The following is a 26326-nucleotide window of genomic DNA, read 5'->3' on the forward strand; positions in this document are numbered from 1 at the left end:
TTGCGTAGTGAGTGGTTCATTTGTCTCTTTCAAATATTTACTCTTATATTAGTGGCATGATTCAGAAAAATGTTTCTCAAAGTATCTATAGGAAGGATCAGTTTTTCCTACTTCCAATTCATTACAGACTGACAGTTTATTAAAATGCTAATAAAAATTAACAGGTAACAAGTAAAAAAAATAATAAACTAATTTTAAAAACTAGTAAAAATAACTAGGAAAATGAAATTGAAAAGATATATAAGCCCAAAATACAAAACACAAGTCTAAGTACCTGATTTCTAGTTCTAAAAAACATCAAATTGCTATAAAAGTTTCTAAACACTTCTTCTGAATTCTTGTACTTATCTCTTGACAGTAACAAGCAATTCATGGCCTGGCACCAATCCACAGACCACACTAGGTAGCAATGTTGAAATAAAGTTGAATTAAATACTAATGGTAAGCAGTTTTTAAACACATTTTCTTTTTAAATTTGGTATTAGTTAATAATTAAGAATATTCATCCTATCATGCTATTATTCTTTTATTTTCATTTTAAATTAATTTGATTAGGAATGAGCACTAAATTTGATCAAACTACATTATAGCATCTTTTTTTCCCCAATTACATCTGATAAAATACAACAATAAATTTCTTCATATTGCAACAACTTCACATTTCTTACTTGGTAGTAGTAGATTAGACCTTAATCATATTTGCTAGCACAGTCTTTTACATTTTCACTCATAAGATTAATCAGTATTTTAGAATGCTTCTTTTGTTTTCTAACCTTGTTCTATATTTTTTTAATACAAGGAAATTTGATTTTCCTTAAAAATATAAAAGATTTCATCAGTGAATCCATTAGATCCAGAAACCTTTTTGATAGCTGGTACTATTATAACATTCTTGATTTCTTCCTAGTTCTAATCCAACTCTATAAGCTTTGATAGGTTTGTATTAAGTCTATTTCATTAAGGTTTTTTTCTTTTTCTTGACTGGGTTTACTAGGAATGTATATATTTTGTCTTGAATTTAACAATTCTATTTTCTAACTTAATTATTTGTTTTTCTCTTTGCCATGTTTCCTCTACTTGCAGTTTTTCATTATTTACATAATTTTTTTGTTAAGTAATGAATTCATTTGATTTACATTTATTTGTTTAAATAAAAAGATGAGACATTATATTGACGGCAATCAACATGCTTAGATATATAATGTACTGATTTTCATTATTTTGTAGTCTATTACTCTTCTTCCTTAACCAACTCAAATTTTTTTAAGAGAATATATATTTTTTTCATTCCCAAATGACCCACCCATAAAAATATGTTGTACTACAATTTAGAAAGATTTCACAATTTCAACAAGACTTTTTTCTTTAAATGATTATTTCCAGTATTTAAAATTCACCAACCAAATGCTCTTACAGTAAGTTTAAAAAAAAAATACACAACTATCCACTATCTAATATCAGTTATATAAATAGATATAGAGAAAAATATTGGAGTGAATATTCTAAAATATTAACACTACTCTTCTATGGCTTATGGGATTATAGACCTTTGACATTCCAAAATATACCAATCCCATCTATGTCAGATAAATCAGTCAAATCCTTAACATCAAACATTGCTACTGGAAACATGCTTTTTACATTTTTAATACTTGAAAATAAAAGGAATACGAGAATGATTATTTTAATTTTTTTCTTTTGAGAGCACTCTATTCAATAGGGGATAGTGGGCCAAATGAACGGGTTTTGAAGCAAGGGAATTCCAGCCATCTTGTGACTCTCACTATAGCAAAATCTCGGGTCCCCAACTCATCTCTTAGCCCCTTTGACCAGGGTTTGAGCCTCATCCCATAGTTTATTCCTCACTACTGATGAGAGACGTATCCATGTGTTCTCCTGCCCGTCCTTTGACCTTCACAGATCACTTAACTCTAGCTCCTCAACTGCAATAATTTTGTAACCTTCTGAAGACAACTATCCTGTCATATTTACACTTTTCATAATTCCTTTCTTACCTGTATTTCCCTCGTTACCACTCTGAGAGTTCATAATCATCCTTATAATCACTACCTTGCAAACATCTCTTCTTTCTCTTTTCCCCCACTATCCTATTTGCCTGGCAAAAGCTCAGTTGTGGTTGAACCTTCTGCTTGTCTTAATCTAAGCAGCAGCACACTGCTGAAGAAAGCACACACCTACACTGGTTTTCTTTTGGACTGATGACATTAAACCTCAAGGGCACTCAGCCCTGCCTGGAAATTCTACTCTATTTTCCGGGTAAGTTGATTGGCTAAGATGATTACTTTATACTTTCTCTCCTCAGAACTACTGAACCCTCCTTCCTCATTTTTCAACTGATGACCTCATTTCCTACTTCAGTAAGTGAAGAACAGGCGGTGGACCTTCCTTATCTTCCTAGCACAAGATCTACAACCCCATTACCTAACGCAGCTTTTCATCTTGTGATTTAAAAAAAGTCTTACTACCTATCAAAGACCTTTCCATCTCATTCCATATTTTTTCAATGATTTCTTTCCTATATGTGATTCTCCCATTTTCCTTCATGCATTTTCCCTTTCTACTAAATCATTCCTCTCTCCATGTAAACATGCTCTTATAATTTCCCCTCATAAAATAAAATTTTAAAAAATCTGTTGACCGTTCTTTTCTTTCTGCTTATTTTGTTGCTATGTTTCTGAGTGTTATACCTTTTTAACCAATATAAAAAGGGCCTCAAATCTCTAAATATTTTTTGACAGATGTGAAGAGGGATGACAAATAAACAACAGAATAAATACAAACAAATTTTGAGGGAGAAGTAAAGGTTGGAGATACAAACTTGGGATTTTTAAGTACACAGGCATATTTAAAGCCCTAGATCTAGATGAGAACCAAAACATTCCAACATTTCGAGCAGAAGTTAAAAACTCAAATGTGTATACGTACAGGGAGGTAAAAGAAATGAGTAAACCTGCCTGATATTAAAGAGTAATGGGACCTGTGGCCAACTATGCACTGCATGCACACTTTAAAGTATTCTGTTTAAAAATTTTTAAAACACTGTGCCCCCCAATTTTTTTTGTCTGCAAACCACATTTGAGCCATATGCAGGTCCACAGCTTGCAACCTCTGATTTTAAGGTTTAACAGGGGACGATAAAGCAGCAAAGGAGACTGAGGAAGAATAGCCAGAGGAGTAGAAAGAAAACCAAGAGAAGCCAAGAAAGGAAATAATTTTAAGAAGTTAAGCATTGGTTAAGAATATGAAATGCTATTTATTGCATCTAAGATGAGTACAGAAAAGTGCTTACTGTATTCAACTACACAAATTTGTTGGTGACACTTGCTTTCACAGAAGTGAGCTTGGAACACAAGAAGATCAAGTGGAAGAATAAGCAGATCTTAGCCAGTAGATAAGGCACATATATCAAAAAGGAAAAAGGAAAAAAAATACAATGGATATGATTGTCTATACATTAAAAAGTCCTAAAGAATCTACAAAAGAACTATACTAAATGAGATTAGCAAAGTCATAGGATACAAGGTCAATATAGAAAGTCAATTGTATTCCTATATAATTGTGATGAACAGTAGGAATTGAAATTTTTTTTAACATTTCAGTAAGTCTAATACAAACATGTATTAAGTTTGGTACACTGAAGGCAACAAAACACTGATGAAGAAATTAGCAATCTAAATAAAACTGTAAGAACTGTTGTGTCTATGGATTAGAGAACTCAATATTGTTAAGATGTCAATTCCCTTCAAATTGATTTACAGACTCAAGGCAATTTTAATCAAAATTCCAGCAGACTTTTAAAATAGAAATTGACAAACTGATTCTAAAATTTATATGGAAGTTCAAAGAATCTAGCATAAACAAAACCATTTTTAAAAAGAAAAACGAAGTGGGAGAACTCACACTATCTGATTTCAAGACAGTACAGTAATTAAGAGAACAGTATTAGCATGATAATAGGGATATAAATCAATGGAATAGAGAGTCCAGAAATAGACCCACACAAAGTTTTCAAGGGAAAAGGGAGTATTTTCAGCAAATGGTGTTGGAATAACAATTAGATATGCATATGTAAGAAAATGAAGTTGGACACCTACTTCACACCGTAATCAAAAACCAACTCAAAACAGATTTAGATATAAATGTGAAACTTAAAACTATAAAACTTCAAAAACTCATTCTCAACTGGGCAAGATTTTGACACCCTCCTCTCCCCTCAACCCCGATACATTTGGCAATGTTTGGAGACATTCTGACATTTACCAACATGGGGCAGTATTACTGATATCTAGTGGGAAGAGGCCAAGGATGCTACTAAACACCTTACAATACACAGGTCAGTCCTGTAAAATAAAGAATTATCTAGCCCAAATATCAAAAGCACCAAGGCTGAGAAACCCTGTTCTACAAAAAAAATATAGGAGAAAATCTTTGTGATCTAGGATTAGGTCAAAATTTACCAGGTTAGACGTAAGAAGTAAAAACCATAAGAAAAAAAATCAATAAACTTCAACTTCATCAAAATTAAAACTTCTACTCTTCAAAAAACAAATAGGGGGGCTTCCCTGGTGGCGCGGTCGTTGAGAGTCCACCTGCCGATGCAGGGGACACGGTTTCGTGCCCCGGTCTGGGAAGATCCCACATGCCGCGGAGCGGCTAGGCCCGTGAGCCATGGCTGCTGAGCCTGTGCATCCGGAGCCTGTGCTCCGCAACGGGAGAGGCCACAACAGTGAGAGGCCCGCGTACAGCAAAAAAAAAAAAAAAAAATAGGACAATTCAAAGGAAAACCACAGACTGGGAGAAAATATTTGCAAAACATATAAAGGACTTACATCTAGAATATATAAAGAACTCTCAGAACTCAACAAATGGAACAAATCACCCATAAAAAATGGGGAAGAGATTTAAACCAACCCCTTCACTAAAGAAGAAACATGGATGGCAAATAAGCACACAAAAAGATGCACATTATCATTAGGAAAATGCATATTAAAACCACAATGAGACACCACAACATACCTAGAATGACTAAAAATTTTAAAACAAAAACAAAAAAAACCTGACAATACCAAGAGCTGGCAAGGATGCAAAGCAACTAGAACTCCTATACATTGTGGGGAATGCAAAATGGTATAGGCACTTCGGAAAACAGTTTGGCACTTTCTTATAATGTTAAACGTACAGTTACCGTATCAGCCAGCAATCCCATTCCTAGGTATTTACCCAAGAGAAATGAAACCAGCTGTCTACCTAAAAACCTGTACATAAGTGGAATACTACTCAGAGATTAATTTTAAAGAGCTACTGATTTATGCAACAACATGGATGAACCTCAAAACCATGTGCCAAGTGAAAGAAGCCAGATTCAAAAATCTACACATGGGACTTCCCTGGTGGTGCAGTGGTTAAGAATCCGCCTGCCACTGCAGTGGGCACGGGTTTGAGCCCTGGTCCGGGAAGATCCCACATGTCACAGAGCAACAAAGCCCATGAGCCACAACTACCGAGCCTGCGCTCTAGAGCCCGCGAGCCACAACTACTGAGCCCACGTGCCACAACTACTGAAGCCCGCACGCCTAGAGCCCGTGCTCTGCAACAAGAGAAGCCACTGCAAGAAGAAGCCCGCACACCACATAGAAGAGTGGTCCCCACTTGCCGCAACTAGAGAAAGCCCACATGCAGCAACAAAGACCCAATGCAGCCAAAAATTAATTAATTAATTAATTTTTAAAAAATCTACACACTACAATTCTGAGCAAAACTATAGAGAGAAATGAGATTAGCGGTTGCCAGGGACTGAGCATGGGGGAGATGACTGACTACAAAGGGGCACAAGGAAACTTTTTGAGGGTGATGGCAATCAAATGTGTAGTAGTTATATAACTGTATATATTTGTCAAAGCTCATCAAACTGTACACCTAAAAGAGTTAATTTTGCTGTATTTAAATTATACCTCAATAAACCTGACTTTTTAAAAGATGAGGATAAGGTATCAGAAAATAGAGACCAAAAACTCTTGAAAATTTCACTTAACAGGGAGCAGAAATACTAAATGCGGCAGTAGCTGGAGGGAAGAAAGGATGAAACATTTGTACTCAAGTTGCTGGAGCTGATAAGGTCTAGACTGTGACCACAGGGTAAGTAGGGATAGGAGAAGGTTGGGAGGAGTGGAGGAAAAAAAATCTCTGCACATTAGATCAAAGATCCAAGAGTTTCAGACACTGGATGGGTAATGTAAGCTGAAGTGAAAGAAACTGAAAGAAGACAGTGTAGCAAGGGCTATAGTTTTCAATGAATAAAAAAAGTTAACTTGGATGACAGCGACAAGGATGAATGAGCAGAATAACCAGAAGGAGAAAAGAGGGGAGAGAATTAGGAAGTGGTATAATCCTCCAGTTCTTCTGAGGAACCCAGGCATAAAGGCAGAAATGAAGAGCTACAGGATCTAATCATGGTTTATATTTTATAAAACAAGGACCAAAAAAAGGCAAGATATCCATTTTTGGACTGTGCTCTACCATAAACATGCCCTCAGAGAATATTAAACTATTTAGGAATATACCTCTGTATTCATTTCCTAAAGCTGCCATAATGAACTTACACAAAGTGGAGGGCTTAAAACAACAGAAATTTATTCTCTCACAGTTCTGGAATCAAGGTGTTGGCAGGGCCATGCTCCATCCAAAGCCTCTAGGGGAGGATCCTTCTTACCTCTTCCTCCTTCTCGCAGCCCCAGGCATTTCTTGGTTTATGGCAGCATAACTCCATCTCTGCCTCTGTCTTCACATGGCAGACCTCTTCGTGTGTGTCTCTCTCTTACAAGGACACCAGTCTTATTAGATTAAGGGCCCACCCTAAATCCAGTATGATCTCTTCTTAACTTAAATAGTTCTATCTGCCATCACTATATTTCCAAATAAGGCCACATTCTGAGGTACTGCAGATTGAGACTTCAACACATCATTTTGGGGGACACAATTCAACCCATAACAATCCCCCTTCCATTTAATGATCACAGAGTACCGTGCTTTTTCTGGTCAGGGTTTCTCTTAACCCTTTTCACTTGGCGACAGTAAATCTCCTTCCTCCATACCTTGCATTTAATGGATAATAAATGCAATTTAGGGGAAATTGAAGGTACTAGAAGAAATCTGATACCCAAGTTATTAGATAATCAACCTTAAATATTTAATCATTATGAGTAAGGATGCATTTTTTTCTCCAACAAACATATATGAGGCTTTTTCCTATCTGCTCACAATTTTTTCCATTTCTTCTAAGTTTATTACTATGTTCTAGATCAGTGGTTCCCAAAGTGTGGTCCAAAGATCCCTGGGGGTCACTGACACCCTTTCAGGGAAGTTAAGTGAGCCTCCCTTTTCTAACTACATATCTATGTAAGGTCAGATTTTCTTCACATAATTCAACCAAAACAATATATCCCAATAGACTAAATGCAGAAGCAGATCTGAGAATTCAGTTATGATGGTTAACTTTATGTGTCAACTTGGCTGTGCCACAGGGTGCCCAGATATTTGGTTAAACATCTGGGTGTGTCTGTGAGGGTGTGTCTGGATGAGATTAACATCTGATCCACAGACTTAGTAAAGGAGACTGCCCTTCTTAAGGTGGGCAGGCCTCATCCAACCCATTAAAGGCCTGAATAGAATAAAAGGCGGAGCAAAAGATAATTCGCTCTCTCTGCCTGATGGTCTTCAAGCTGGGACATCAGTCTTCTGCTTCGGACTTGGACCTGGAATGGAACTTACACCATCAGCTCACCTGGTCATCAGACCTCTAGACTTGGGCTAGAACATACACCATCAGTCAGCTCCTGGTTCTCGGGCCTTCCGATTCAAACTGGAACTATACTATCAGCTCTCCTGGATCCTCAGGTTACAGATATTGGGAATTCTCAGCCTCCATAATCACATGAACCAATTCCTTATTTTACATATATTATATATATATATATATATATATATTTTTGTATATACCTATTTACGTACGTATATGTTTCCTATTGGTTCTATTTTTCTTTTTTTTTTTTTTTTTTTTTTTTTTTTTTTTTTTTTTGCGGTACGCGGGCTTCTCACTGCTGTGGCCTCTCCCGTTGCGGAGCACAGGCTCCGGATGCGCAGGCTCAGCGGCCATGGCTCACGGGCCCAGCCGCTCCGCGGCATGTGGGATCTTCCCAGACCGGGGCACGAACCCACATCCCCTGCATCGGCAGGCGGACTCGCAACCACTGCGCCACCAGGGAAGCCCTGGTTCTATTTTTCTGGAGAACCCTGCCTAATACACCAACTGTCTTCTAGTAAGCCTGACATTAAAGAGATATGCAAAACTGTAAAACAATGCCACCCGTTTAACTAATTTTTTTTTGTTTTGGAAAAGAGCCATTTTTCATTTAAAAACATATTTTTATGTTAATATGTAATGGGTTTGTTATTTCTAAATAAATATTTTTTAAATGTTTTAATATTTTTGTAAGCTAAATATTGATACAGATAACCCTTATAAACAAAAGCTCTTTAAAATACTTTTGAAGAATGTGAAGGAGTCCTGAGACCAAAAAAAAAATGTAAACTGCTGTTCTACATAATTAAGGCTGCCAAAGATCTGCTAGAAAAATGGAATATTAAAGTAATTCACCTCTTTCCATTCTTCGTAGCTAAATCAGAATTTCTCATGCTGCTTACCAAAAGATAGTTTGCCAGTTATACAAGACATACGTGATCATCCCCAGAACACCACTGAGCTGTTTTTTCCAAAGAGACCACATTAGTATCAGAAATCTCTGTTCCACTATTGTTTTGATATAATGGCTGTTGCCATACATGACAGGTCAATGGAATAACCTGAAAATCAAAAGATTTAAATAGAATAATAACACAATCCTTATGACTAAACAATAATAAAGTCTAACATTCAGATTATGTTTCTCTGTTTATAAAGCACTTTCACAAATATAGTAACATTTGGGCTTCACAACCACTGACCAAATTATCTTCACTTAAAAATAAGGAAACAGGGATTTAAGGTTATCCAGTAAGGACTCAACATATTCCAACAAACCACAGCAGTTCTTTAATCTCCTATATTTGTAGCAGTAAAAGAAGCAAGCAGAAACAAGCAAGTTATCTATTTTACAATCTTACTATTTGAGACACCTAAGAAATTAACTCTAATAATAGGAACTAAAATCATCTTATAGCATGGAAAGTGGGGACAAAGTTAGGCTCATTTTGTGAAATCAGGAGTTGAAGCAGGGCTCTCCCATCTGTGAAAGAAGGCAATAAAAGCTGTGACTACTGCTCAAGGCTGAAGCAATGCACATGGCAATGATCAGAGGTAATCAAACAAAAGTGACCTCAGTCAAGTCACCTGCTGGTTCAGGGACTGGTTATTGAGATTTTCCCCAATATTCCTGGAGAGTAAGAACCCAAAGCTTCCAATATAAACCTTCCTTATAAAGAAGGAGCCACAAGGGGCAAGGCAGAGACAACCAAAAAAAAAAAAAACACCAGGTAGAGAAGGATACACCAAAAGACAAAACAAAATAACACTCCTGCTAAAAATGAGATTACAAACTATACTTTCAGAAGACTTTAAAATGAGAATATCTCAGACCCTTAAAGAGACTTTTTAAAAAGACACAATGTCCATAAAAAAAGAAGAGGTTATTAAAAGTAAAACAGACAGTTATGAGTCAAGAAAAGGTGAATGCTAACACAACCACAAATGTGAAAGAGCCTCTGAAGGAAACCCAAGGTCATAAGATTTTTTTCCCCCAGAATTAAAAGTTACTACACTAACAAAACATTTTTACAGAGCGCTTACAACAATGTGCTTTTGACCATAGAAAGGCAAGCTTAACTTAAAATCTATTCAACTAAAGAGATTTCTATGGTATCAACTCTTCCAAGAGGTTTTTCTCAAAAGGCAGAACACCATGGGGCACACCCACCTTGCTTCAATGGCATTTTTTAAGGGATAAAGAATAAAAAGCAAAGAAAGGCATTTTGCAAATTCATTTCGGCAATTTGAAATCCCTAAATAAATAACAATACAGCCAGTGTTTTGGCACAGTTAGTCTTCTTTGAGACCTTGAGGAAAGAATGCCAAAATGAATGTTAAAAAATGGCTATTCACTGCAACTAAATAATACTGGGTGTAGAGCACAGGGTGTTGCCTTTGAAAATTGCTGATTCACATTAGCTTACAAAAAGAGAGTTTGATTCATTAGGATATTTGTAGAACACTAATGATACAATATTAAGAAACCAGCACTTTGACAACTAACCCAACGTGTGAGAAAAAAGAACACTCTCACTTTTATCAGCTAAAAAAAAAACCCCAAGTTCTTATTAAAAAATACATTTCCCTGAACTTACTGTTATTACCTACTTGATGGTTTATAGACTTCATTAAGGAAATTAATTTCTAATAACTCCCATATGTTTGATCAGTTTTCCCAGTTGCCTCTGGATAGTGGTATAACCCAAATACTTGAAAGAGAATTCTTAAGATGAATGCTTCAAAACTAAGCAGGTGTCATCAGCAACTCTCTGATCTGAGATTAAATGTCTTTTGGTATAAATAAACAGTTTCAGAGTCTTTCCCTGAGTCATTTTTTAATATTAAAAGTTAGCAGTCTGGGTCTTCCCTGGTGGTCCAGTGGCTAAGACTCTGCGCTCCCAATGCAGGGGGCCCGGGTTCGATCCCTGGTCAGGGATATAGATCCTGCATGCATGCCACAACTAAAGATCCCACGTGCCACAACGAAAATCCTGTGTGCCACAACTAAGACCCAGTGCAGCCAAAATAAATAAATAAATATTTTTTTAAAAATAGTGGTCTTTAGTGGTCTTCCAACTACATGTTGTCTATCAAAAAAACATTTTAGATATAAGGATACATATTGATTCCAAGTAAAAGGATGAAAAAAGAGATTTCATGCAAATAGTAACCAAAAGAGCACACGAGTGGCTATATTAATTTCAGACAAAATAGACTTTAAGTCAAAAACCGTTACAAGAGACAAAGAAGTACATCATACAATGATAAAAGGGTCAATTCAGGGCTTCCCCGGCTGGGCACTGGTTAAGAATCCGCCTGCCAATGCAGGGGACACAGGTTTGAGCCCTGGTCCAGGAAGATCCCACATGCCGCGGAGCAACTAAGCCCATGAGCCACAACTACTGAGCCTGCGCTCTAGAGCCTACGAGCCACAACTACTGAAGCCCGCATACCACAACTACTGAAGCCCACGCACTTAGAGCCCGTACTCTGCAACAATAGAAGCAACTGCAATGAGAAGCGCGCAACTAGAGAAAACCCACACAAAGCACCGAGGACCCAATGCAGCCATAAATAAATAAATTTTATTTTTTAAAAAAGGGGTCAGGGCTTCCCTGGTGGCACAGTGGTTGAGAATCCGCCTGCTGATGCAGGGGACACAGGTTCGTGCCCCGGTCCGGGAAGATCCCACATGCTGTGGAGCGGCTGGGCCCGTGAGCCACGGCCGCTGAGCCTACACATCTGGAGCCTGTGCTCCGCAACGGGAGAGGCCACAACAGTGAGAGGCCCACGTACCGCAAAATAAATAAATAAATAAATAAAAATAAAATAAAATGCAATGTATGGTAGATCTTTGGATACTAATTCAAATAAAGCAAATGGAAAATAACATTAAAAAAAAAAGGGGGTCAATTCACCAAGAAGATTTATAAGTATTTATGCACCAAACCTCAGAGCTCCTAAATTAATGAGGCAGATGTTGAAAGAATTGAAGGGAGAAATACACAACAACATAATAACATTAAGAGGCTTCAACACCCACTTTCAATAATGAACAGAACAACCATACAGAAGAATAAGGAAATATAGAAATTGAACAGCACTGTAGACCAATCAGACATAACATATATACAGAACACTCCACCCAACAACAGCAGAACACATTTTCTCAAGTACACATGCAACATTCCACAGGACAGAACACACGTCTAGCCACAAAGCAAGTCTTAATAAATTCAAGAAGACTGAAATCATAATACACAGTATCTTTTCCAATCACAATGGAATGAAACTAGAAACAAATAGCACAAGAAAAACTGGAAATTTTACAATATGTGGAAATTAAACACTACACTCTTACAAAACCAATGGGTCAAACAAGAAGTCACAAAGGAAATTAGAAAATACCTGGACACAAATGAAAACGCAAAATGCCAAAAAACTTATGGACACAGCGAAAGAAGTACTAAGAAGGAAGTTTATAGCCGTAAATGCATATATTAAAAAAAGGCAAGATCTCAAGTAAACAATCTAACTTGTACCTCAAGGAACTAAAAGAAGAACTAAACCTAAAGCAGACAGAAGGAAGTAATAAAGATTAGAGCACAGATAAATGAAATAGTCAACAGGAAAAAAAAACTCATGAAACTAAAAGTGTTTTTTTCAGAAGATCAACAAAATTGACAACCTCTTAGCCAGACTGACTAAGGAAAACAAGAAGACTCAAATAATAAAATCAGAAATGAAAGAGGGAATATTACAACCAATGCCACAGAAATAAGGATTATAAGAGAATACTATGAACAACTGTATACCAACAAATTGGATAGCCAAGAAGACATACATAAATCTCTAGAAAGATACAACCTACCAAGACTGAATCATGAAAAAATAGAAAATCTGAACAAACATATAACTACCAAGGAGATTCAATCAGTAATCAAAAACCTGCCAAAAGAGAAAAGCCAAGGACCAGGTGGCTTCAATCATCCTCAACAAAATACTAGCACACAGAATTCACAACACATTAAAAGAAGTATGTACACACCATGATCAAGTGGGAATTAACCATGGAATGTAAGGATGATTCAACACATAAAAATCAACCAATATGGGCTTCCCTGGTGGCGCAGTGGTTGCGAGTCCGCCTGCCGATGCACGGGACATGGGTTCATGCCCCGGTCCGGGAGGATCCCACGTGCCGCGGAGCAGCTGGGCCCGTGAGCCATGGCCGCTGAGCCTGTGCGTCTGGAGCCTGTGCTCTGCAACGGGAGAGGCCACAGCAGTGAGAGGCCCGCATACCACACACACACACAAAAAAATCAACCAATATAATACTTCACATTAACAGAATGAAGGACAAAACCACATGATCATCTTGACTGATACAGAAAAAGCAGTTGACAATCCTCAACACCCTTTCATGAAAAAGCACTCAACAAATCAGGAATGGAAGGAAACTAATCAATATAATAAAGGCCATTTATGAGGGCCCACAACTAACTCACACCACACTCAACAGTGTAAAACTGAAAGCTTTTCCTCTAAGACCAGGAACAAGGCAAGAATGACCACTCTTGCCACGTCTATTCAACGCATTATTGGAAGTCCCAGCTAGAGCAAAGAGACCCAGGAATAAACTCTCACATACATGGTCAAATGATTTTCAGCAAAGGTATCAAGACCATTCAATGGGAAAAGGATAGTCTTTTCAACGACTGTTGCTCAAAAAACTGGATATCCACATGCAAAAGAATGAAGTTACACTCTCACCTAGCAACATACATAAAACTCAACTCTAAATGGACCAAAGACTTAAATGTTAAGACCTAAAACTATAAAACTCTTAGAAGAAAACTCAGAGCAAAAGTTGCACAACAGTAGATTTGGCAATGATTTCCTGGATATGATACCAAAGGCACAAGCAACAAAAGAAACAACAGACAAACTGGACTTCATGAAAATTTTTAAATTCTGTATATCAGAAGACACCATCAACAAAGTAAAAAGGAAACCTGCTGTATACCACAGGGAACTCTATTCAATGCTCTGTGGTGACCTAACTGGGAAGGAAATCCAAAAAAGTGGGGATATATGTATACATATAGCTGATTCACTTCACTGTACAGAAGAAACTAACACAACATTGTAAAGCAACTACACCCCAATTAAAAAAAAAAAAACAGAGTAAAGAGGCCACCCACAGAATGGGGGAAAATATTTGCAAATCACATATCTGATATGGGATTAATATCCGTAATATATAAAGAACTCAAACTCAAAAACAAAAACAAAACAAAACACCCAATTAACCAATTATCAAATGGGCAAAGAACTTGCAGAGCCATTTCTCCAAACATAATACAAATGGCCAATAAGCACTTGAAAAGATGCTCAACATCGCTAATCATTAGAAAAATACAAATCAGAACTACAATGAGGGACTTCCCTGGTGGTCTAGTGGTTAAGACTGTGCTCCCAATGCAGGGGGCCCAGGTTCGATCCCTGGTCAGGGAACTAAATCCCACATGCTGCAACTAAGAGTTCGCAAGCCACAACTAAAAGATCCCACAGGTCACAACTAATACCCAGTGCAGCCAAATAAATAAATAAATATTTTAAAAATAAATTAATAAAATAGATAACCAACAATGAACTACTGTAAAAACAATTTTTAAAAACCTACAATGAGACATCACCTCACACTTATCAGGATGGCTGCTATCAAAAACAAAAAAAAGAGAGAGAGAGAAAATACCAAATGTTGGCGAAGATGAGGAGAAACTGGGACCCTTGTGTCGTGTTGGTGGGAATATAAAATGGTGCAACCACTGTGGAAAACAGGAGGGAGGTTCCTCAGAAAATTAAAAATAGAACTACGACATGATCTGGCAATCCCACTTCTGAGTATATATCCAAAAGAACTGAAGGCACTGTCTCAAAGAGATATTTACAAACCCATGTTCACAGCAGCACTACTCACAATAGCCAATAGGCAGAAACAATCCAAGTGTCTTATTAACTGATAAAGTGATAAACAAAATGTGATGCAAAACTACGAGAGGATTCTGGAGAAGATGGCGGAAGAGTAGGACGTGGAGATCACCTTCCTCCCCACAGATACATCAGAAATACATCTACACATGGAACTGCTCCTATAGAACACCCACTGAACGCTGGCATAAGACCTCAGACCTCCCAAGAGGCAAGAAACTCCCCCACGTACCTGGGTAGGGCAAAAGAAAAAAGAAAAAACAGAGACAAAAGAATAGGGACGGGACCTGCACCAGTGAGAGGGAGTTGTGAAGGAGGAAAGGTTTCCACACACTAGGAAGCCCCTTCACGGGCGGAGACCGCGGGTGGCAGAGGTGCAAGCTTCAGAGCCATGGAGGAGAGCACAACCACAGGGGTGCGGAGGGCAAAGCGGACAGATTCCCGCACAGAGGATCGGTGCCGACCAGCACTCACCAGCCCGAGAGGCTTGTCTGCTCACCGCCGGGACGGGCGCGGGGCTGGGAGCTGAGGCTCGGACTTAGGTCGATGCAGGAGAGGACTGAGGTTGGCGGCGGGAACATAGCCTGAAGGGGTTAGTGCACCACGGCTAGCCAGGAGGGAGTCCAAGAGAAGTCTGGAGCTGCCGAAGAGACAAGAGACTTTTTCTTGCCTCTTTGTTTCCTGGTGCACGAGGAGTGGGGATTAACAGCGTTGCTTAAAGGAGCTCCAGAGACCTGCGCGAGCCACGGCTATCAGCGCCGACCCCAGGGACGGGCATGAGACGTTAAGGCTGCTGCTGCAGCCACCAAGAAGCCTGTGTGCGTGCACAGGTCACTATAAATACCTCCCCTCCCGGGAGCCTGTGCAGCCCGCCACCGCCAGGGTCCCAGGATCCAGGGACAACTTCCCCGGGAGAACGCATGGTGTGCCTCAGGCTGGTGCAACGTCACGCTCCGCACTCCGTACCCCTCCCTCCCCATGGCCTGAGTGAGCCAGAGCCCCCAAATCAGCAGCTCCTTTAACCCCGTCCTGTATGAGTGAAGAACAGACGCCCTCAGTCGACCTACACGCAGAGGCGGGTCCAAATCCAAAGCTGAACCCCGGGAGCTGTGCCAACAAAGAAGAGAAAGGGAAATTTCTTCCAGCAGCCTCAGAAGCAGCGGATTAAAGCTCCACAATCAACTTGATGTACCCTGCGTCTGTGGAATACCTGAATACACAACGAATCATCCCAATTGAGGAGGTGGACTTTGGGAGCAAGATAGATTATTTTTTCCCCTTTTCCTCTTTTTGTGAGTGTGTACGTGTATGCTTCTGTGTGAGATTTTGTCTCTATAGCTTTGTTTTCACCATTTGTCCTAGGGTTCTGTCCGTCCGTTGTTTTTTTTTTAATTTACTTTTAAAAACTTTTTTCTTAATAATTATTTTTCATTTTAAGAACTTTATTTTATTTTATCTTACTTTATTTTATTTTCTCCTCTTACTTTCTTTCCTTCCTTCCCTTCCCTCCCCTCCCCTTCCCTTCCTTTCTTCTTTTTCTCCCTTTTATTCTGAGCTGTGTGGATGAAAGGCTCTTGGTGCTGCAGCCAGGAGTCAGTGCTGTGCCTCTGAGGTGGGAGAGCCAACTTCAGGACACTGGTCCACAAGAGACCTCCCAGCTCCACGTAATAGCAAATGGCGAAAATCTCCCAGAGATCTCAAGCTCAACACCAACACCCAGCTTCACTCAACGACCAGCAAGCTACAGTGCTGGACACCCTACGCCAAACAACTAGCAAGACAGGAACACAACCCCACCCATTAGCAGAGAGGCTGCCTAAAATCATAGTAAGGCAACAGACACCCCAAAACACACCACCAGACGTGGACCTGCCCACCAGGAAGACAAGATCCAGCCTCATCCACCAGAACACAGGCACTAGGTCCCCTCCACCAGGAGGCCTACACAACCCACTGAACCAACTTTAGCCACTGGGGACAGACACCAAAAACAATGGGAACTACGAACATGCAGCCTGCGAAAAGGAGACCCCATACACAGTAAGATAAGCAAAATGAGAAGACAGAAAAACACACAGCAGATGAAGGAGCACGGTATAAACCCACCAGACCTAACAAATGAAGAGGAAATAGGCAGTCTACCTGAAAATGAATTCAGAATAATGATAGTAAAGATGATACAAACACTTGGAAATAGAATAGAGAAAATGCAAGAAACATTTAACAAGGACCTAGAAGAACTAAAGATGAAACAAGCAACGATGAACAACACAATAAATGAAATTAAAAATACTCTAGAAGGGATCAATAGCAGAATAACTGAGGCAGAAGAACGGATAAGTGACCTGGAAGATAAACTAGTGGGAATAACTACTACAGAGCAGATTAAAGAAAAAAGAATGAAAAGAACTGAGGACAGTCTCAGAGACGTCTGGAACAACATTAAACGCACCAACATTCAAATTATAGGGGTCCCAGAAGAAGAGAAAAAGGAAGGGACTGAGAAAATATTTGAAGAGATTATAGTTGAAAACTTCCCTAATATGGGAAAGGAAATAGTTAATCAAGTCCAGGAAGCACAGAGAGTCCCATACAGGATAAATCCAAGGAGAAACACACCAAAACACATATTAATCAAACTATTAAAAAATAAATACAAAGTAAACATATTAAAAGCAGCAAGGGAAATGCAACAAATAACACACAAAGGAATCCGCATAAGGTTAACACCTGATCTTTCAGCAGAAACTCTGCAAGCCAGAAGGGAGTGGCAGGACATATTTAAGGTGATGAGGTAGAAAAACCTACAACCAAGATGACTCTACCCAGCAAGGATCTCATTCAGATTTGATGGAGAAATTAAAACCTTTACAGACAAGCAAAAGCTGAGAGAGTTCAGCACCACCAAACCAGCTTTACAACAAATGCTAAAGGAACTTCACTAGGCAAGAAACACAAGAGAAGGAAAAGACCTACAATAACAAACCCAAAACAATTAACTAATTGAGAATAGGAACATACATATCGATAATTACCTTAAATGTAAATGGATTAAATGTTCCCACCAAAAGACAGACTGGCTGAATGGATACAAAAACAAGACCCGTATATATGCTGGCTACAAGAGACCCACTTCAGACCTAGAGACACATACAGACTGAAAGTGAGGGGATGGAAAAACATATTCCATGCAAATGGAAATCAGAAGAAAGCTGGAGTAGCAATTCTCATATCAGACAAAATAGACATTAAAATAAAGACTACTAGAAGAGACAAAGAAGGACAGTACATAATGATCAAGGGATCAATCCAAGAAGAAGATATAACAATTGTAAATATTTACGGACCAAACATAGGAGAACCTCAATACATAAGGCAAATACTAACAGCCATAAAAGGGGAAATCAACAGTAACACAGTCATAGTAGGGGACTTTAACACCCCACTTCCACCAATGGACAGATCATCCAAAATGAAAATAAATAAGGAAACACAAGCTTTAAATGATACATTAAACAAGATGGACTTAATTGATATTTATAGGACTTTTCATCCAAAAACAACAGAATACACATTTTTCTCAAGTGCTCATGGAACATTCTCCAGGATAGATCATATCTTGGGTCACAAATCTAGCCTTGGTAAATTTAAGAAAATTGAAATCGTATCAAGTATCTTTTCCAACCACAACGCTATGAGACTAGATATCAATTACAGGAAAAGATCTGTAAAAAATACAAACACATGGAGGCTAAACAATACATTACTTAATAACAAAGTGAGCACTGAAGAAATCAAAGAGGAAATCAAAAAATACCTAGAAACAAATGACAATGGAGACACAATGACCCAAAGCCTATGGCATGGAGCAAAAGCAGTTCTTGGAGGGAAGTTCATAGCAATACAATCCTACCTTAAGAAACAGGAAACATTTCAAATAAACAACCTAACCTTTCACCTAAAGCAGTTAGAGAAACAAGAACAAACAAACCCCAAATTTAGAAGAAGAAATCATAACGATCAGATCAGAAATAAATGGAAAAGAAATGAAGGAAACGATAGCAAAGATGAATAAAACTAAAAGCTGGTTCTTTGAGAAGATAAACAAAATTGATAAACCATTAGCTAGACTTATGAAGAAAAAAAGGGAGAAGCCTCAAATCACTAGAATTAGAAATGAAAAAGGAGAAGTAACATCTGACACTGCAGAAATACTAAGGATCATGAGAGATTACTACAAGCAGCTCTATGCCAATAAAATGGACAACCTGGAAGAAATGGACAAATTCTTAGAAATGCACAACCTGCCAAGACTGAACCAGGAAGAAATAGAAAATATGAACAGACCAATCACAAGCACTGAAATTGAAACTGTGATTAAAAATCTTCCAACAAACAAAAGCCCAGGACCAGATGGCTTCATAGGCGAATTCTATCAAACATTTAGAGAAGAGGTAACACCTGTCCTTCTCAAACTCTTCCAAAATATAGCAGGAACACTCTATAGAGGCAGGAACACTCCCAAACTCATTCTATGAGGCCACCATTACCCTGAAACCAAAACCAGACATAGACGTCACAAAGAAAGAAAACTACAGACCAATATCACTGATGAAAATAGATGCAAAAATCCTCAACAAAATACTAGCAAACAGAATCCAACAGCACATTAAAAGGATCATACACCGTGATCAAGTGGGGTTTATTCCAGGAACGCAAGGATTCTTCAGTATACACAAATCAATAAATGTGATATACCATATCACATTTGAAGGAGAAAAACCATATGATCATCTCAATAGATGCAGAGAAAGCTTTTGACTAAATTCAACACCCATTTATGGAAAAAACCCTGCAGAAAGTAGGCATAGAGGGAACTTTCCTCAACATAATAAAGGCCATATATGACAAACCCACAGCCAACATCATCCTCAATTGTGAAAAACTGAAACCTTTTCCACTAAGATCAGGAACAAGACAAGGTTGCCCACCCTCACCACTATTATTCAACATAGTTTTGGAAGTTCTAGCCACAGCAATCAGAGAAGAAAAGGAAATAAAAGGAATCCAAATCGGAAAAGAAGAAGTAAAGCTGTCACTGTTTGCAGATGACATGATACTATACATGGAGAATCCTAAAGATGCTACCAGAAAACTACTAGAGCTAATCAATGAATTTGGTAAAGTAGCAGGATACAAAATTAATACACAGAAATCTCTGGCGTTCTTATACACTAGTGATGAAAAATCTGAAAGTGAAATTAAGAAAACAGTCTCATTTACCACTGCAACAAAAAGAATAAAATATCTAGGAATAAACCTACCTAAGGAGACAAAAGACCTGTATGCAGAAAATTATAAGACACTGATTAAAGGAATTAAAGATGATACAAATAGATGGAGGGATATACCATGTACTTGGATTGGAAGAATCAACATTGTGAAAATGACTCCACTACCCAAAGCAATCTACAGATTCAATGCAAGCCCTATCAAACTACCACAGGCAATTTTTACAGAACTAGAACAAAAAATTTCACAATTCGTATGGAAACACAAAAGACCCCGAATAGCCAAAGCAATCTTGAGAACAAAAAATGGAGCTGGAGGAATCAGGCTCCCTGACTTCAGACTATACTACAAAGCTACAGTAATCAAGACAGTATGGTACTGGCACAAAAACAGAAATAAAGATCAATGGAACAGGGTAGAAAGCCCAGAGATAAACCCACACGCATATGATCACCTTCTCTTTGATAAAGGAGGCAAGAATATACAGTGGAGAAAAGACAGCTTCTTCAATAAGTGGTGCTGGGAAAACTGGACAGGTACATGTAAAAGTATGAAATTAGAACACTCCCTAACACCATACACAAAAATAAACTCAAAATGGATTAAAGATCTAAATGTAAGGCCAGACACTATCAAACTCTTAGAGGAAAACATAGGCAGAACACTCTGTGACATAAATCACAGCAAGATCCTTTTTGACCCACCTCCTAGAGAAATAGAAATAAAAACAAAAATAAACAAATGGGACCTAAGGAAACTTAAAAGCTTTTGTACTGCAAAGGAGACAATAAACAAGACCAAAAGACAACCCTCAGAATGGGAGAAAATATTTGCAAATGAAGCAACTGACAAAGGATTCATCTCCAAAATTTACAAGCAGCTCATGAAGCTCAATAACAAAAAACAAACAACCCAATCCAAAAATGGGCAGATGACCTAAATAGACATTTCTGCAAAGAAGATATACAGATTGCCAACAAACACATGAAAGAATGCTCAACATCATTAATCATTAGAGAAATGCAAATCAAAACCACAATGAGGTATCACCTCACACTGGTCAGAATGGCCATCATCAAAAAATCTAGAAACAATAAATGCTGGAAAGGGTATGGAGAAAAGGGAACACTCTTGCACTGCTGGTGGGAATGTAAACTGATACAGCCACTATGGAGAACAGTATGGAGGTTCCTTAAAAAACTACAAATAGAACTACCATATGACCCAGCAATCCCACTACTGGGCATATACCTTGAGAATACCATAATTCAAAAAGAGTCATGTAGCAAAATGTTCACTGCAGCTCTATTTACAATAGCCAGGACATGGAAGCAACCTAAGTGTCCATCAACAGATGAATGGATAAAGAAGATGTGGCACATATATACAATGGAATATTACTCAGCCATAAAAAGAAACGAAATTGAGTTATTTGTAGTGATGGACATGGAGTCTGTCATACAGAATGAAGTCAGAAGGAAAAAAACAAATACCGTATGCTAATACATATATATGGAATCTAAGAAAAAAAATGTCATAAAGAGCCTAGGGGTAGGACGAGAATAAAGACACAGACCTACTAGAGCACAGACTTGAGGATATGGGGAGAGGGAAGGATAAGCTGTGACAAAGTGAGAGAGTGGCATGGACATATCTACACAACCAAACGTAGGGTGGATAGTTAGTGGGGAGCAGCCGCATGGCACAGGGAGATCAGCTAGGTGGTTTGTGACCACCTAGAGTGGTGGGATAGGGAGGGTGGGAGGGAGGGAGGGAGGGAGACACAAGAGGGAAGAGATATGGGAACATATGTATATGTATATCTGATTCACTTTGTTGTAAAGCAGAAACTAACACACCATTGTAAAGCAATTATACTCCAATAAAGATGTTAAAAAAAAAAGTACAAGAGAATATTATTCAGCCTTAAAAGGAAGTTAATCTGGTCGCATGTTACAACATGCATGAACCTTGAGGCCATTAAGCTAAGTGAAATAAGCCAGTCACAAAAGACAAATACTGTATGATTCCTCTTAAATGAGGTATCCAGAGTAATCAAATTCACAGAAACACAAAGTAGAATGGTTGTTACTAGGGGCTGGGGTGAGAGGGAATGCGGAGTTGGTTGTTTACAGGTGCAGAGTTTCAGTTTAAGAGTTCAGGACATTGGTTGCACAACAATGTTAACATATTTAACAGCACTGAACTGTACACTTTAAAATGGTTAACATGGTTAAGATGTTATGTGTATTTTACCACATAAAATTTTAAAAAAAATTTTCAATCCCCACATAAACCAAAACAGAAAATTTCTTTATTTCTTTTACAAGAAATACTAAAGGAAGTGCCTAAGGGACATTTCAGAATGATAAAAGGGTCAATCCACCAAGACTACCTAATAATTAAAAATATATATGCACCTAGCATCAGAGCTCCAAAACACCTTAAGTAAAAACTAACAGAAGTGGGAACTGCCCTGGTGGTGCAGTGATTAAGAATCCACCTGCCAATTCAGGGGACGTGGATTCGAGCCCTGCTCCGGGAAGATCCCATATGCCACGGAGCAACTAAATCCATGCACCACAACTACTGAGCCTGCATTCTAGAGCCCACAAGCCACAGTTACTGAACCCATGTGCTGCAACTGCTGAAGCCAGCGCGCCCAGAGCCCACGTTCCGCAAAGGGAGAGGCTACCGCAATGAGATGCCCGGGCACCGCAGCGAAGAGTAGCCCCCACTCCCACAACTAGGGAAAAAGCACACACGCAGCAACGAAGATCCAACACAGCCAAAAATAAATAAATAAATAAGGTTATTTTAAAAAAAAAAAAAAAAAAAGGGCTTCCCCGGTGGCGCAGTGGTTGAGAGTCCGCCTGCCGATGCAGGGGACATGGGTTCATGCCCCGGTCCAGGAGGATCCCACATGCCTCGGACTGGCTGGGCCCGTGAGCCATGGCCGCTGAGCCTGCGTGTCCGGAGCCTGTGCTCCGCAATGGGAGAGGCCGCAGCAGTGAGAGGCCCGCATACCGCAAAAAAAACAAACAAACAAACAAAAAACTAACAACTAGAGAAAAAAAAAGACAATCCAACAATAATTAGACCTCAATACTCCAGGTTCCAACAGCAGTGGATGGATAGAGATTCTGTGGATGATTCTTGAACATTAAAAAAAAAAAAAAAAAACGGAGCAAATGTCAATGGCTTTCCTATATACCAGCAATGAACAACTGGAATTTGAAATTAAAAACACAATATCATTGGGGCTTCCCTGGCGGTCCAGTGGTTAAGACTCCACACTTCTGCAGGGGGTGCAGGTTTGATCCCTGGTCAGGAAACTAAGATCCTACATGCCACATATCATGGCCAAAAAAAAAACCCAAAAAACAAAAAAAAAACACAATACCATTTACATTAGCACCCCAAAAATTAAATACTTAGGTATAAATCTAACCAAATATATACAAGATCTACATGAGGGAAACTATAAAAACTCTGGTGAAAGAAATCAAAAAGGAACTAATTAAATGGATGGATAGCCCATTTTCATGGTTAGAAGGACTCAATACTGTCAACGTCAGTTCCTCCCAACCTGTTGCATAGATTCAATACAATTCCAATCAAAATCCAAGAAAATTATTTTGTGGATATTGACAAACTGGTTCTAAAGTTTATATGAAGAGTCAAAATACCCAGCATAGCCAGCACAAAATTGAAGAAGCCAAAGTGGGAGGACTGATACTACTTGACTTAAAGACTTACTATAAAGCTACAGCAATCAAGAGTGTGGTATTGGTGAAAGACTAGACAAACAGATCACTGTAACACAACAGAGTCCAGAAATAGACCCACATAAAGACAACTGATAATTGACAAAGGAACAAAGGCAACGTAATGGAGCAAAGACAGTCTTTTCAACAAATTATGCTGGAATAACTGGACATCCACATGCAAAAAGTGAATCTAGACACAGATCTTACTCCCTTCACAAAACTTAACTCAAAATGGATCATAGATGTAAATGTAGAATGCAAAACTATAAAAACTATAAAACACCTAGAAGATGATATAGGAGAAAACCTAGATCACCTTGGCTATGGTGATCACTTTTTAGGTACAACATGAAAGGCACAATCCCTGAAATAACTGATAAGCTGCACTCATCAAAATTAAAAACCTTTGTTCTGTGAAAGATAATGTCAAGAGAATGAGAAGACAAGCCACAGACTGGGAGAAGACATTTCTAATAGACATATCTGATAAGGACTGTTAACCAAAATATACAAAGAACTCTTAAAACTCAACAATATGAAAACACACAACTTGGTTAGAAAATGGGCAACAGACCGCCAAAGAAGATGTACAACTGGAATAAGCATATGAAAGAATGCTGAGTATCATTTATCATTAGGGAACTGTAAAGTAAAACAATGAGACACTACTACCTACCTATTAGAATAGCCAAAATCCAAAACACTGACAACAAATGCTGCCGAGGATATGGAACAACAGGAACTCTCATTCACTGCTGAATGATGGTGGGAAAGCAAAATGGTACAGTCACTTTGTAAGACAATTTGGCAGTTTTCTTATAAAACTAAACATATTATTAGCATGCAATCTAGTAATCAAACTCCTTGGTACTGACCCAAATGGATTGAAAAGATATGTCTACACAAAAACCTGCATATGGATGTTTAGAGCAGCTTTACTCGTAACTGCCAAAACTTGAAAGCAACTAAAATATCCTCTAGTAGGTGAATGGATAAGATAAACTGTGGTATATCTAGACAACGTAATATTATTCAGCACTAAAAAGAAATGAGCTACCAAGTCATGAAAAGACATGGAGAAACTATATTGTACCATAATGGTGGATACATGCCATTATACGTTTGTCAAAAACCATAGAATGTACAATACCAAAAGTGAGCCCTAGGGGCTTCCCTGGTGGCGCAGTGGTTGAGAATCTGCCTGCTAATGCAGGGGACACGGGTTCGAGCCCTGGTCTGGGAGGATCCCACATGCCACGGAGCAACTAGGCCCGTGAGCCACAACTACTGAGCCTGCGCGTCTGGAGCCTGTGCTCTGCAACAAGAGAGGCCGCGAGAGTGAGAGGCCCGCGCACTGCGATGAAGAGTGGTCCCCGCTTGCCACAACTAGAGAAAGCCCTCGCACAAAAATGAAGACCCAACACAGCAAAAATAAATTAATAAACTCCTACCCCCAACATCTTAAAAAAAATTTAAAAAAAAAAAAAAAAAGTGAGCCCTAATGTAAACTCTGGCTTTGGATGTCAATGTAGATTCATTGTTAACAAACACACTACACTCTGATGTGGGATATTGACAGTGGAGGAGGCTGTGCATGTGTGGAGGCCGGAGGTAGATGGGAAATCTCTGTACTATCTGATCAATTTTTCTTTGAACCTAAAACTTCTCTAAAAAATGGTCTGTTGAGGGAATTACCCGGGGCAGTCCAGAGGTTAGGATTCCGTGCTTTCACTGCCAAAGGCACGGGTTCGGTCCCTGGTTGGGGAACTAAGATTCCACAAGCTGGGGGGTGCAGCAAAAAACAACAACAACAAGAACAACAACAACATAGTCTATTGAAAAACAACCAAAACAAAAAAAGCTCTGGTCCAGCAATGCAAGGAGTTAGGAAGTCATCACTCCCATCCCCACAAAAAGAAAAAAAGCTGAACAAATTGAAAATCAACAACTCTTCTTACATCCACCAGAGAACTGAAATGAAGGGCAAACTACAGTCCCCCAAATTAGAGAGACAAACGGATACAGAGAATCACAACTTAATGGAACAGAAGCCCAGAGCAGACACCACCATGGGGACCTGTACTAGGGTAGGCAAGCCTAAACTGTAATTGACACATTGCTAGAGGCTCAGGGTAGACAACCCTGAGATTTAAAAACTCCTGGGAAACAATCTTAGAGGGGCTCCCACACTTTATGAGTTTTACCTCCAGGAACTGTACCAGGTTCCACAGTTAAGATCAGAGAAAAATCTCCTCTTGCTCTGGCAGGGGGAGGGCAAAAGCAGCCATTTTGAAATAAGCCTAGAGCATTCTGTTCTTAACAAGATCTGCCCTCAAAAGAAACTATTTTACCAGAGCCCAGGGTTTTACCAGAGACTAAGTGATGTAGGGGAAGGAAAATACCCAACTCCAGCCCCCTTCTAGCTTTCCTGTCTCACCTAAGGGGAAAA

General features: G+C 38.8%; 1 protein-coding gene across 1 annotated transcript in view; it reads right to left on the reverse strand.

Moving 5' to 3' along the window:
* Positions 1 to 26326, reverse strand: part of ALMS1 (ALMS1 centrosome and basal body associated protein) — a gene marked incomplete at both ends in the record, with an annotated part of 241255 nt that overhangs the window by 206400 nt on the left and 8529 nt on the right. The gene's annotated exons all lie outside the window — the stretch shown is intronic.

Source organism: Hyperoodon ampullatus, assembly GCF_949752795.1.
Source record: "Hyperoodon ampullatus genome assembly, chromosome: 15".
In the NCBI taxonomy this organism is placed as follows: Eukaryota; Metazoa; Chordata; class Mammalia; order Artiodactyla; family Ziphiidae; genus Hyperoodon; species Hyperoodon ampullatus.